At 47.1% G+C, this 5909-nt stretch overlaps 1 pseudogene; it reads right to left on the bottom strand.

The window, feature by feature from the left end:
* Positions 1-770: 770 nt before the first annotated feature.
* LOC105036362 (7-deoxyloganetin glucosyltransferase-like) lies at positions 771-2520 on the bottom strand (annotated as a pseudogene).
* Between the last annotated feature and the right edge of the window lie 3389 nt (positions 2521-5909).

Below are 5909 nucleotides of genomic sequence, written 5' to 3'. Positions count from 1 at the left end.
TTAGAAAAACCTCCACTTCAACACTGGTGCCTTTCTCGTTTTATAGTAGGGCGCGGCGTGGTCCTGTCATTAATGGCGCAGACAACCGGGGAGTTATCAAATCGTCGGAGGCTGTCAGAGTCGCCGCGAACTGACAAATCACCGTGGGCTGTCAAATCACTGGAGTTGACCTACGTTCTTGGCAGGACGATATCCCTAGGGCGGCCACGCCGCATGTCCATGTCAGGACAGCAGTCCATAGCGGTCGTACGGCGTTTGGGGGAGCTAATCGATCATACGTCGGTATTCGACTGCGGGACGTCGGGTGAAGATCCGGAGACACCGTCGGTTGGTCTGGCGCATTGTGGGAGTCGGACGTCAGCTGCCACCCCCGTCCGACAGTGAGTCAGTAATCTGGACTCCGTCGCCCGGCTAGTCGGGAAAAGAATGGATCTGTCCGACCGACACACCTTCGATCGGATAATGCCAGCAACTACTGTCGGCGGTCGTCGGTCGGTGCGGTCGGTAGAGTCGGACGTCGGTCGGATAGATTCGAGGGTGAGTCGGCGTAAAAGGGGTCGGTCGGTATATCTCAACAAAATTAAAAAAATTTTGTGAATTAGACTTGGACCAGATCTAACCTTTTCCACTTGACTTGCAAAGGTAATTTTTGTTATTTTGCACATATTTTATTTTTTAATGTCCATAGGTGTATTCATATGTAGCAGACTGTCATAATAAGTCCGATCTATTTTTTTTTTAAAAAAAAATTCTACGCTACCAGCGGAGGATGCATCAGAGTTTTTTATTGTCCATATTACGACCACAAGGAACAAACTGTTTCGTTACTCCAAGTTCCATACATCTGGTTACTTTAATCTATGCGAACGCATCTTCAAAGCAGTGCTTCCTTGACCAACCTTTCGAAATTCTGAAAAGAGGAGCCATCTGGTTGCGTTGCTCTGGTTGCACTCTCCTTCCACTCCACCGCCCTCCTCCGCATCTCCTTTCCCTTCTCCCCTACCATCAACTCCCTCACCAACCTCTCCACATCCCCTCTCTTTACGTTGTTGTCAATCTCCATTCCAATGCCCCACTCCGTGCAGGCATACCTGCAATTGGTCTGCTGCTCAGCAAAGAATGGCCAACTTATTGTCGGCACTCCACCGCATACACTCTCCAACATCGAATTCCATCCGCAATGAGTCAAGAACACTCCGATGGACGGGTGTGAGAGCACCACCTCCTGGGGGCACCAGTTCGCTAGCAGACCCCTCTCTTTGGTCTCGTTCAAGAACTCTTGTGGAAGCACGGCTGTGTCTCCTTTCACGAGGTCAGGTCTGATCACCCACAAGAAATCATGCTTGCTGTTAGCCAGCCCCCACGCGAACTCGATCAGCTGCTCATTCGTCATCACCGTAATGCTTCCATAGTTCACGTACACGACCGATCCGGGCTCTCTCCCTTGGAGCCACCCAAGCAAGTTGTGTCCTCCTTCCATGGGTTCGAGCTTATCGATGTTAAAGGGCCTGTGGTGATTTGGCGAGAGAGCAAGGATAAAGGGCCTATGGTGTAGATAGGAGGGAGCATCGATGCCATCGCATCCAATACAGGACGTTCGAATTCATCGAAGGTGTTTAATATGATCGCCGACCCCATGGATGATCTCTGGGCCTCACGGTTACAGTAATTGAACATGATGTCCTTGGGGTCCAGCATACGAAGGAAGGTGGGCAAGTCCCTTAGCCGGACATTCTTCATCCCCGGTATCCAATCGATGGGTGTGTCGAGATATCCGTCGGTGAGATCACTGGCATCTGCGCACCAATTAAGAGGAAAGAACAGTAATTATTGATGAATCGATATTAATGTGGCGGTATCTATTGGTTCAACTTGAGAAATTAAAGTTAGCTGGTAACCTTTGAGAGGAAAGATGCCTCTTTCCGTGAGATGTTGATAGTGAAGGTAGCCCATCATGCCACATGCACTAGTGGTTCAGAACAAGACCTCGGGGATTCGGAGCTCCTTCGCAGCATCGAGGGTGAAGCTCATGACCCCATCAGAAACTATGCATGACACCGTCGGCGTTGGAGAGGAAGGGTCGTTGAGCTTTGTTATAAGGTCACGGAAGGGGGGAAGGTAATTTTTTGGGATGGAATCGCAAAGGGAGGGGATGTCTTGGGTGGCATCCTCGTCGGTAGGAGGGAGGCCGTCCGGGATGGACTCGAAGCGGAAGTCCGGGAGGCTGTCGAGGGAGGAGATGGCTCCGGACCTGAGGAGGCGGTTGTGGTTGAAGTGGGTGTTGACAAAGGTGATGTAGAAGCCATGGTAATGGAGGAGCTTAGCCAGCTTAAGCATGGGGGTTATGTGGCCTTGGGCTGGGTAGGGGATGCACACTGCATGAGGCTTCTGTGGAATGGAACCCATATTTCCTCTCTCTCTCTCTCTCTCTCGCTCTCGCTCCCCTCTCTGCCTCTCTGTGCCTGCGCGCGCACCTGAAGGGCCTTTTTCTTCTTTATTTTGGTTCGAGGAGGCAGAAGGCTTGGGTTCTCTTTGGTTGATGTGAAGGGCTTGGTTAGCGGGCTTTATACAGCCGTGGGGAGAAGTGTCTTCTTGTTTAAAAAAATGCCGTAAGAAAAAGCGTCACGTCTCCGGGGGATTTTTTTTAATTATTTTTTAATATTTACTTTTTAAAATATCCTGCCACCAGCTTATTTCTGACTTAGCATCTCCGCGTGAAATCATCATTTCAACTCATGATTTCACGGCCACTTAAGCCCACCTCGAGCCCAGCTGATCAGATGGGATGGATAAAATTAAAATTACTATTTATATCTATAATTTTTATAAAATCATCATTTATATCGATAATTTTTTTGAAATCGCTATTTGTGCCTACAATTTCAGTGAAATTACCATTTTGACCGATGATTTTTCTGAAATCACCACATGGACCAGTGATTTCAGTGCAATTGCGAGCCTAGCTCGTGATTTCTCAGCCTACCATCCAAATACTGAAATCATCACTTCGACCAGCAGTTTCAGTGAAACCACGAGCCCAGCCCGCGATTTCTCAACCCACCATCCAAATGCTTTGCGATTTACCCTATTCGCTTGGCACCAACGAGCAGCACGGATGGGTGAGGGTGGCGAAGCTGCATGCGATCGAAAGGTGGTGTGAGAGGCTGGGAGGAGCCACAGAGCAACTGTCGAGGGACGGTGTGGCCGGTGCTAGTGACTGGGGTGCGATGTCGGAGATGCAATGGACGGTGGTGCTGCAGAGGGTGGGGTGCGCGAAGCTGTGAGGGCCATGCAGGGGATCAATGGGGTGGGTGAGGGCGGCGAAACAGGTAGATAGGGAGGGCGGCGAAGCCGCAAATGGTCGGGGTCGGTGCAAGAGGGTGGGAGGAGGTGACGGGCAGCGATCGGGGGGCGGCAAGTGCAGCATTGGGGGCGTTGTTGGAGGTGCGATAGGCCCAAGCTACACACGGTCGGTGGCTATATGAGGGTCCACCGAGGGTAGGGTGTTCGACGCAGAGTCATAAGAGTGGAACGTAGGAAGGAAGATTTTTTTATTAATAATAAAATAATTTATATAATTATAAAATATTATTTTTAAAAATAATTTACAAAAATGTGTGAGTTATGGGAGGATGCGGAGGAAGTGTAGGTCGCGCTGGAGGGGGGTTGTGGGTCTATAGCACAGAGTCGTAGGAGTTTAAAATAAATTTTTAAATAATAAAAAAATATAAATCTTAAAAAATAATTTTTAAAAATGCATGGGTGGGCGCGGAGGAGCAGCAATTGGGCAGAGAAGCCGCAGGTGGTGTCGGAAGGGGTATGGGTGTTCGGCACAGAAGCGTGGAGAAAGAAGAAACGAAAAAATAATTTTGAAAAAATAAAGTATTATTTTTAAAAAATAATTTTGAAAAATGCATAGGTAGGTGCGGAGAAGTGACGATCGGAGTGGAGGACCTCGCAGCCTTTTTTTTCAAAATTATTTTTTAACATTAATATTTTATTATTATTTTAAAAATCTATTTTAAACTTTTACAGCTTTGTGTCGAACATCCACAACCTCCCCTCCGGCGCTACCCGTGGCTCCTCCACCCGGCCACCACTCCTCTACGCCCACCCATATATTTTTCAAAATTATTTTTTAAAAATAATATTTTATTATTATTTTAGAAATATATTTTTTTTCATTTCTTTCTTCTCCTCTCGAGGCTTTATGCCGAACACCCATCCCCCTCCGGTGCCACCCGCCGCTCTTCTGCCCCGTTGCTGCTCCTCCATGCCCATCTACTCATTTTTTCAAATTATTTTTGAAAAATATATATTTTAATTTTTTTAAAAATAATAATAAAATATGTAGGTGGGCATGAAAATTTATATAATAATAAAATATTATTTTTAAAAAATAATTTAAAAAAAATATGGGTGGGTGTGGAGGAGTGGTGGCCATGCGGAGGAGCTGCGGGTGACCTTAGAGGGGGTGGATGTTCGGCATGGAGCCGTGGGAGAAGAAGAAAAGAAAGAAATTTTTTTTAATATATTAAAAAATATTATTTTAAAAAAATAATTTTAAAAAATATTTAAGATCCAATTTTTTTTTAAAAAAATAATAAAATATTATTTTAAAAAATAAAATTAAAAAATTCTTAAAGTTGCTGGAACTCATCCCAATGGCTCTCAAGTGCACTCCTCGACGGATTTGTAGTTGGAAGCCACTTAGTTTTAAATTATTTTTTAAATTAATATTTTATTTTATTTTTGTATTGGGTTTCTTCCTCCTCCCTGGGTCCGAGCCGAACAAGCATCCCCCCGCCCGCGGTGCCACCCATCATTCCTCCGCGCCTCTCCATGCCCCCTAGCCCCCCTTCCACGACTGCACCGTCCGCTGCTGCTCCGCGCACCCCCCGGCCCCAAGCACGCCCGCCGCTGCTTCGCGCACCTCCCTGGCCCCCTGCATGCCCGCGGTCTCTCCCCATCCCGCACACCATCCTCCGCCCGTGCCATCCTTTCCTCTGCTGGTGGGTTCTCCGCGCCCATCCCCCCTCCCACACCACCTGCGACTCATCCATCAGCCACCCACCGCTCCTCCACACCTCCCCTTCCCCCCTCTCCTTGTGCGACTTCTTCGTGCCACCCTCCGTCGGTCCTCAAACCCCACCTCCTCCCCCCACCACGGCTTCTCTGTGCCACCCCCATGCACCCACGGATCTTTAGTCTTCCATTTGTTCAAAAAATAAAATAAAAATAAAAAATAAGGCAGCATCTGGTATCCGTAAAATCGTGGTTCAATCTGCGATTTCAACACAAATGGTAAATTAAAAAATAAGTTGGGGGAGAAAATATTTTTGAAAATAAAAAATAAAAAAATAAAAATAAAAAAGAATCCGTGTTTTGATGGGTTACCAGCGGCTGCGAGCGGTGCAAGTCAAATTGTCGCTCAGCACCTGTCAGAAAAATATCGTATGGGAAAATGTGATGTTTCCTGCCTTTGTGTTGGAACGGATGGAGGGCGGTGGCGGCCCGGAGAAGGTGGCCGACAGTCATACCTTACGTCCACATTTCAGACACGTGATTTTACGTGTTCCCATCTATGACCTGTCCCGCTTGGTTGTTTGAACACGGAAGCCCGTTAGTGCCGACTTAAAGCTGGGCTACCACCTGCGTAATCTGACCAGGGAAAATGCCCAACATCATCAATCTATGGCGTATGATTACTTTCCCCTTTCAACTCCTTGCTCGGTGCACCGGTTCTACATGGGAGTGAATGACTGCCTAAATAACTTGCCCTTGATTAACACCTATGTATCTAATCCCGAATGGGGTCAGAATTAGCAAGACTCCCATGGTAATCAATAAATAATTATTAAGCCTGATATCACCATTGCCATTTGGACGAAGGGTGCAGCATTAGGGCC

Source organism: Elaeis guineensis, chromosome 3 (genome assembly GCF_000442705.2).
Source record: "Elaeis guineensis isolate ETL-2024a chromosome 3, EG11, whole genome shotgun sequence".
In the NCBI taxonomy this organism is placed as follows: Eukaryota; Viridiplantae; Streptophyta; class Magnoliopsida; order Arecales; family Arecaceae; genus Elaeis; species Elaeis guineensis.
This window is presented reverse-complemented; position numbering and strand designations above follow the sequence as displayed.